The sequence below is a fragment of the Anolis sagrei genome, chromosome 2 (assembly GCF_037176765.1).
Source record: "Anolis sagrei isolate rAnoSag1 chromosome 2, rAnoSag1.mat, whole genome shotgun sequence".
NCBI classification, from domain to species: domain Eukaryota; kingdom Metazoa; phylum Chordata; class Lepidosauria; order Squamata; family Dactyloidae; genus Anolis; species Anolis sagrei.
The window spans coordinates 276,299,501-276,308,503 of NC_090022.1; positions in this window are offsets into that span (position 1 = coordinate 276,299,501).

Sequence of the window (9,003 nt, forward strand, 5' to 3'; positions counted from 1 at the left end):
TCAAACTCAGCCCCCACCCCAAATCAAAATCCTGGCTATGGGCCTGGTTGTAGCCCAGGAGCATCTGGAAGACTGTATGATTTCCACCCTGATTTAAACTATTTTATCCCATCCTTTAGCCAAAAGGTTTTCCAGAATAGATTCACTGGAAATTAGAGAGCATACAATGAAAATTTAGGACATTACATACAAGGAAAGGGAGATTGGAAGGAAGAAGACAAATTAATTAATTCTAATTATATAATTATAATGCTCATAATGTGTACCATTTGACCCCAGGCATAATGGAGAAACATCTGGTTGTTGCCCTTATATGTTCCTGCAATTGACTTGTTAATTGTATACAATTAAGTGCTAAATCAATCAATCAATATCATGCCATCTCTGCAATTGTTCAAGAGTGTGAACTTCATGTTTAGGCATGGATCCCATCTTCAAGATATCTCACAATGTACATAGATGCAAAAATAGGTATTCCAGAAAACCCATATGTGACAGTATTTTGTACTGGGTTTCTCCTGTACTGGGAATGAACAATTTTCTGAAAACACATTGCTGCAAAAGTTTCCCGGACCAGTAAAGATAGCTAGGAAAATCTGGGCCATTTACTTAAAATACGTTCTCCCATAAAAATGGGGCATCCTGAGTCTGATGACAGAAATAAAGCCTTAACATTGCCAACATTTTGAACTTCCCTTGTATATTTTAGATATTAATAATCTCTCTTTGAAGTTTTTAATTCTCATTTTAGCTTTCTCAAATCAACCGTGCGAGAACCATAACTCATTAAACTTTTCAGCCCTCACCAAATCTCCAGACATCCCAATCTTTTGCGAGATCTATTAGTCAACCTACCAACCTTCCAACAGATGACACCCAAATATGCTAAATTTGAAAATATGATTTGGAAGAAAGAGCAAAAAAGCCCTCTACTGCTGCATGACATTGTTGGCTCATGTTTAACTTGTCCATGAGGACTCCCAGATCTTTTTCACGTTATTGAATTAAAGGTTATTGAATTCACAGGAATTGTGTGTACATGATTTCTTTATTGAGTTTTTGATATAAACTGTTGATCTGCTGTTTTCATTATTTCTTATGATGCTTTATTGCCCTCTTGCTACATTCTTAGGGTTGAAATTTTGTTCTGTATTTCTATTGGAAGCTACTTTTACTGTGATTTCAGGGGTCACAAGGAAATCACTGATGGTCACAAGACTGGCCTGGGCTGTTGTGAACAAGCAAGTGACGTCACAGGCAGCGACTGTGTGATCACTGGGTCACCTAACAGGAGGCATGAAATTGCAGAGGTAGCTTAGTCAGAGATATAGGGCTGCAAAAGAAGCAGTACAAGGACATTTAAATCACTTATTGAGAAATCAGAATGGAAGGTAGAGGACAAGGAGTGAGAGAAGCAGGAGAGCAAGGAGTAAGCAAAATACAGAGATGGTGGAATATAGAGACTCCAGCTGCAAACAATCCCATATTTAGCGGTAGCGAAAGGGCCAGGAAAGAGGAAACTCGAATGGTGGGGGGGATAAGCTGACATTTGGAAAGGAAACCAGGTAAGAGTTTTGGGGGGCATAAGGGATGGTTTCAAAATTTGGAAAAAACATTTTCTTACTAAAAGAGGATTTGCTGTAAACTACAACTAGGGAGGGAGAACTTGTAGGAACAGAACTGGATTCCTTGTCCTTCTTGTATTTGTTGTTGTTCATTCGTTCAGTCGTCTCCGACTCTTCGTGACCTCATGGACCAGCCTACGCCAGAGCTCCCTGTCGGCCGTTACCACCCCCAGCTCCCTCAAGGTCAGTCCAGTCACTTCAAGGATGCCATCCATCCATCTTGCCCTTGGTCAGCCCCTCTTCCTTTTGCCTTCCACTTTCCCCAGCATAATTGTCTTCTCTAGGCTTTCCTGTCTCCTCATGATGTGGCCAAAGTACTTCAACTTTGTCTCTAGTATCTTTCCCTCCAGTGAGCAGTCGGGCTTTATTTCCTGGAGGATGGACTGGTTGGATCTTCTCGCAGTCCAAGGCACTCTCAGCACTTTCCTCCAACACCACAGCTCAAAAGCATCGATCTTCCTTCGCTCAGCCTTCCCTAAGGTCCAGCTTCTTGTATATATCTATATAAATAAAAATGTAATGTTCGTTTGTGAGATTAACATAACTCAAAAACCACTGGACGAATTGACACCAAATTTGGACAGCATACACCTAACAACCCAATGTATGTCCTTCACTCAAAATGTTTTGATTTTGTCATTTGGGAGTTGTAGTTGCTGGGATTTATAGTGACCTACAATCAAAGAGCATTCTGAACTCCACCAATTATGAAATTGAACCAAACATGGCATATAAGACTCCCATCACCAACAGAAAACACTAGAAGGGTTTGGTGGGCATTGACCTTGAGTTTGATAGTTGTAGTTCACCTACATCCATACAGCACTGTGGACTCAAACAATGATAGATCTGGACCAAACTTGGCACAAATATTCCATATGCCCAAATATGAACACAGATATTGGGGGAAATAGACCTTGACATTTGGGAGTTGTAGTTACTGGGATTTATAGTTCACCTACAATCAAAGAGTATTCTGAACCCCACAAATGACAGAATTGGGGCAAATTTCCCACACAGAACCCCCATGACCAACAGAAAATAGTTAAGGCCATCCAGTCCAACTCTCTTCACCAGGGCAAGAAAATGTAATCAAAGCCCTCCTGACAAAAGAGCCATCCAGCCATAGATATAGACAGATATATATGATTCACACACAGAGAGAGATATAGTATCATAGATTTGAAAGGGACCCCTAAAGAAGGACAATTATATGTTCCATATTCCAGAGTAGGCAAACCAGACAATCTACACATCAACACTGACAAAGAAACAACAAGAAATACTGTTTACCCACAAGCATAAAGAAATTACATATATTAGAAACCCACACTTTCACATTACTTATTTTCCAGATCACCAAACTGGGCCACAGCAACACGTGGCAGGGGACGGCTAGTATATATATAAGTCAAAGTATGTGTGTATGTAAGTAAGTTTGGTTGTGGGTTTGTACCACAAAAGTTCCTTCATGACTTGATAGATCTGGACAAAATTTGGCACACATACCGTTCGTTATCCAATTTAAATTAATCAAGGGGTTCAAACATTTGTTTTTTAAAAACCCTATCCCTTTTAGGACTAGAACAGAGGTAAAGAAAAAGAACAAAATTGATTGGCTGTGGATAGGTGAAGTGGCCATCTGTCATGTGGATGGGAAATAAGGGGGGGGGGGGTTGGTTGTTGCTAGGTGACATGTGTATGAGGGTAAGGGAGGAAAGAAGGAATAAAAGAAAGAGAACAGGAAGGGAAGAAAGGAAGGGGAAGGGAAGGAGGAATGGAGAAGAAAAAGGAAACAGGGAAAGAAGGAAGGAAGTTGTATGAGGGAAAGAATGGGAAGAAGGAAAGAAAGGAAGAAAAGAGAGAGGGAAATGGCGGATGGAAAGAAAGCACCCCAAAGACAGCCTGCCCACCCTTGCCAGAGTCTTGCCATGGGGACATTGTGAAGTGAGTCTTCTCAGAGCTGGAGAATGGAGAAAGCAGGGGAGAGGGAGTGGCCCCTCTGACACTCAAGCAACAATGGATATATACTCCATAACTAGGCTAAAAGAAGAACCAGAAAGATCCTCCTCAATGCCTCTACAAATATTCTGAAATTCCAAGACTTAAGAATGATTCAGAGGAATGTTGATGTCAACTTGACAGTTCTGCACTCACTTGATAATGAGACGCAAGACAGAATCCAGAATTACAAGAAATGGAGGAGGAGGATTCAAAACCTATGATTAAAGTAAATTAGAATCTTTGGGATAACTCTCTACCTACATTTTAATAATAGGGTTGACCTACTGTTTTTGGTCTGAAATAAAATTAAATATGATGTGCTTATTATTATTATTATTATTATTATTATTATTATTATTATTATTATGGGTGAAACAAAATATAAACATAATCGCTAGAGAGCAGTTTACGAGATCACCCAAAGGAAAAAATGGGCAACTCTTCCTACTCACATACCTTTCCTCTACTTTGCCTCTAAAATTGTGAATAGAAGTGATGAAGTTTCACTTCTGGTGGTCATTTAATAGGGGAAATGATCTGGTTTGCGGATAACTAGGACATAGGTCATAGCTAACTTCTATATGGAACACTTTGAAAAACAAGCCCTGGAGACAGCAACCAAAAAGCCCACTATATGGTTCAGATATGTGGATGACACCTTCACCATTTGGAGCCATGGAGAAGAAGAACTCAACAGGTTCCTGGACCATCTTAACAGCATCCACCCAAAAATCCAATTCACAATGGAAAAAGAAAATGAAGGAAGACTGCCTTTTCTAGATGTCCTAGTTATCCGCAAACCAGATCAACAATTGGGTCACACTGTCTACAGAAAACTCACGCACACAGATAGATAATATCTACATAAAACCTCCAACCATCACCCAAGTCAAAAAAGAAGCACCATTAAAGCCTTGGCAGACCATTCAAAAAGAATCTGCGAACCCCACCTCCTCCAAGATGAACTGAACCACCTCAACTGGGCTCTCCAGGCCAATGGATACTCCACCTCAGACATCAGAAGAGCTGCAAGACCAAGAACAAGCCACGAGAGTAAAGATGAAGATCCACCCAGAGGAAAAGTGTTCCTGCCATACATCAAGGGAACCACTGACCGCATAGGGAAGCTGATGAGGAAACACAACATACAAACAATCTACAAACCCACCAAGAAAATCCAACAAATGCAAAGGACAAGAGGGATCCTCTCACCTCTGCAGGAGTCTACCGTATACCATGCAGCTGTGGACAAGTCTACATAGGGACCACCAAACGCAGCGCCCAAACACGAATCAAGGAACATGAAAGGCACTGCAGATTACTTCAAGTCAGCCATAGCAGAGCACCTGATGAACCAGCCTGGACACAGCATATTATTTGAGAACACAGAAATGCAGGACCACACCAACAACCACCATGTCAGACTAAACAGAGAAGCCATTGAAATCCACAAGCATGTGGACAATTTCAACAGAAAGGAAGAGACCATGAAAATGAACAAAATCTGGCTACCAGTATTAAAAAACTCTAAAATTACAACAGCAAAACAGCAGAGAGGAAGCAACCAGGCACATCTTAACACCTCTCAACAAAAGATTTTCCCAGGCTCAGGCAGGCCTTCAAATGCTAATGAAGGTGGTCAGTTGAAACATTCACACCTAGCTCTAGCAGAGAAGAGCTCTTTGCCCCACCCCAGCCATTCCACAGATATATAAACCCATTGTCCTATTTCCAACAGACCTCACTACCTCTGAGGATGCTTGCCATAGATGCAGGCGAAACGTCAGAAATGCCTCTAGAACATGGCCCTATTGCCCGAAAAAACCCACAAGAACCTAATATTTACAGTCTTTGTGAAATATGTGATGTTATTTTATGTGATGGGTTTAATAATATTGAATGTTTTATCAGGGGAGGGTCAATTTTGATGTTTTATACTGTTTTTAATCAATGGCATTGAATTGTTGCCAACACTGTGAACTGCCCTGAGTCCTTTTCGGGGTTGAGAAGGGTGGTAAACAAATACCTCAATAAAATAAATAAATAAATAAAATCTCTCCTACCAGACCAATGTCCTTGTTAAGGGCATATGCATCCTGAGAGCCACTTTCATATTTATATCTTACATTTTTATATCTAATATTTAAACAGTATTTAGTGCTCATGCACTTTAGGAGGCCTGATCGCCCATCTTCTCCATGGGGTCTATTTTTATCTGTGTTTTAATCTATTATTGTTATTATTTTTAGAGCGTTGTGTTTTTATGACTGTATGCGGCATTGAATGTTTACCTTTTGCTTTTGAAGCAGCCCTGAGCCCCTTCCAGGAGAGAGGGCGGGTTAGAAGTGTTGTTGTTGTTGTTGTTATCAAAGTTCAGATTGTCCATTCCATCACGTTTCCAATTTCTGATGCATGGTTGTAAAAGTTAGCAGTGGAAAAAGGACTGACAAGAAAAGGATTTACTTGTTTGAAACTTGCTGCTGGAGGAAAGTTCTACAGATAACGCTGTCAAAAAGATGAAAAATAAATGTGGCTCAAAGAAAATCGAGTCTTAACTCACATGAGAAGCCAAGGTGGGTTGAGGAGTATCCTGCATCTGAAATACGAAATCCTCCAAAACTGTCTTTTTTTGTTTGTTTGTTAAAACTGTTTATTTTGATTATGGTACATAACAGAAAAGCAAAGCAAATCATGGCAGATATAATCAGGTACCAATATTTTTGACGTGTACTTGCCTATCTACCTTATTCAGTCAATCAGTTAATTTTGTCATTAAGTACAAATTATTATCATTTACATAAATATAGACTTGCTATTTCTGCCTGTTTTCCACTGCTTTCCGTCAGAGCTTTGTATTAAATTTTTTCCATAACATTCAGTAAATCATCACAAGGCATTTACACACATACCACAGACCTTACACTCATCCCAAAACCCCTATCCTAAACGAAATAAACCCTCATCCCCACACCCGTGCACCCTTCACCATGACTTCCCACATCGAAACACTATGAAGCCTTTAAGCCTATTTATCTATCCTTATTCATGGTAAACCTAAATTCCTAATGGAGCTCCTCTATATTACTGACTCTCTATTCAGATATGCCATGGCCAACTTCCATTTTTCTAGAAAGTCCTCATTACTCTTATTCCTCCTGTTATAAGTTAGTCTGGCCATTAGCATATATTCTCGCATTCTTTCCCTCCAATCCTTTTTGGTTAGACCTTTTTCCCCTTTCCAATCTTTGGCTATGGTCAATCTTGTCGCTGCAAAGCTATATTGATATATTTCTTGGTCCTTTTGATTATTGTTTTCTCTCTGTAGACCTAGCAGACACAGTCCTGGGCTTTTTTTTAATCTTGTTATGTAACATTTTATTTGTCTCCTTAATTACCTTATCCCAAAATTTCTGTATGATCACACAGGTCCACCACATGTGGAGGAAAGTCCCTTTCTGTTTCCTGCATCTCCAGCAAATACCTTGTTGTGATTTGTCTATTTTAGCCAATGTTGCTGGAGTGATATAACACCTATAAAACATTTTGTATTGATTCTCCCTGATTGAACCTGATAAAGTAAATTTGAATTCTTTGTTCCATAGGTATTCCCATTTGTCCAATTCTATTGGTCTGCCTAGGTCCTTGGCCCAGGATAACATTACTGTCTTGACTCTGTTGTCCTCCATGTTATACCTTAATATGTATTTGTATAATCTAGAGATTAACCCTTTATCCCCCTTTTCCCATATTCTTTCCAATTCTGATTCTTTGGTTGGAAATCCAATCCTCAAGTCTTTTTTGTATCTTTCATGCAGTTGGTGATAACGGAACCAATAATTAATCTCCAATTCTTCCACTTGGGTGGAGTTGAGCTCTTTCTGGTGGTATGCAAACTTAATTTCATGCACACAGTTATGAAAGGCATTGTAGGAAATTACCTTCTGGTTCTGTGTATATATGAAACAGCATCATGCTTCTCTCTTTTCCTTTGTGCTGTCTCTATCCTGCTGGTTTGCATCTTGAGAATCAGAACCTCAATTCACTATTTTTGTGCCTGCTTGCTCTTTCTCTCCCTCTCAGTTTTCATTGTATGGGATTACGTTCAGGCTTTGCGTATAATAAGAGGCATATATGAAAGAAACACCACCCCCTTCATCCAAGAAGAGTCATATATGCAAACACAGGCCTCACTGGCTTGACTTTGAAGGAGCTGGGGGTGGCCACGGCTGACAGCTCTGGCGTTGGATGGTCCATGAGGTCACAAAGAGTCGGAAGTGACTGAGCGCATAAACAAGGCCTCACAAAATCAGGAAAACACCTCGAAATCCAAAACACTTCCGATCCCAAGCATTTTGGAGAAGGGGTACTCATCCTGGATGACTAAACTTGAAGCTGCTTTGGATTGATTGTGTGATGGCATGATTCATTAGAACAGGCGCTAATTAGTTACTGGAAAAGTGGGAGACTGCAATACAAGTGGGTAGACTCAATCCACGAATCAATTTATTTACAAATCAAATTTCTAATAATGATCATAGAATCATAAGAGTTGGAAGAGATCTCATGGGCCATCCAGTCCAACCCCCTGCCAAGAAGCAGGAAAATTGCATTCAAAGCACCCTTGATAGATGGCCGTCCAGCCTCTGTTTAAAGGCTTCCAAAGAAGGAGCCTCCACCACACTCTGGGGCAGAGAGTTCCACTGCTGAACAGCTCTCACAGTCAGCATGGTCTTGAGCTCTCCAGCACGGCTGTTAATATCAAAGTAGGTTGCTGTTTTTCAGGCTGTACGTCACTGTTCCAGAATGTTCCAGTATGCATGCCCAGTGTGGAACACATCTCACCACACTAAAACAATGGATGTGGCTCTTAATGAGACATGCCGCATTATCACAGGGTGTCTGCACCCTACACCACTGGAGAAATTACACTGCTTAGCCGGTATTGCACCACCTGACATCTGCCGGGAAGTAGCAGCCAATAGTGAAAGGACCAAAGCAGAGACATCTCCAGCTCATCCTCTGTTTGGGTATCAGCCAGCACGTCAATGACTTAAATCTAGAAATAGTTTTCTAAGATCTACAGAGACACTTGCTGGAACACCTCAGCAGGCGAGAGTCCAAAAGTGGCAGGCTCAAACCCAGAACCTCAACCGATGGCTGATACCAAATGAGAGACTCCCCCCTGGGCACACAGAGGACTGGGCAACTTGGAAGGCGCTGAACAGACTGTGTTCTGGCACCACAAGATGCAGAGCCAACCTCCAGAAATGGGGCTACAAAGTGGAATCCTCGATATGCGAATGTGGAGAGGAGCAAACCACAGACCACCTGCTGCAATGCAACCTGAGCCCTGCTACATGCACAAGGTAGGACC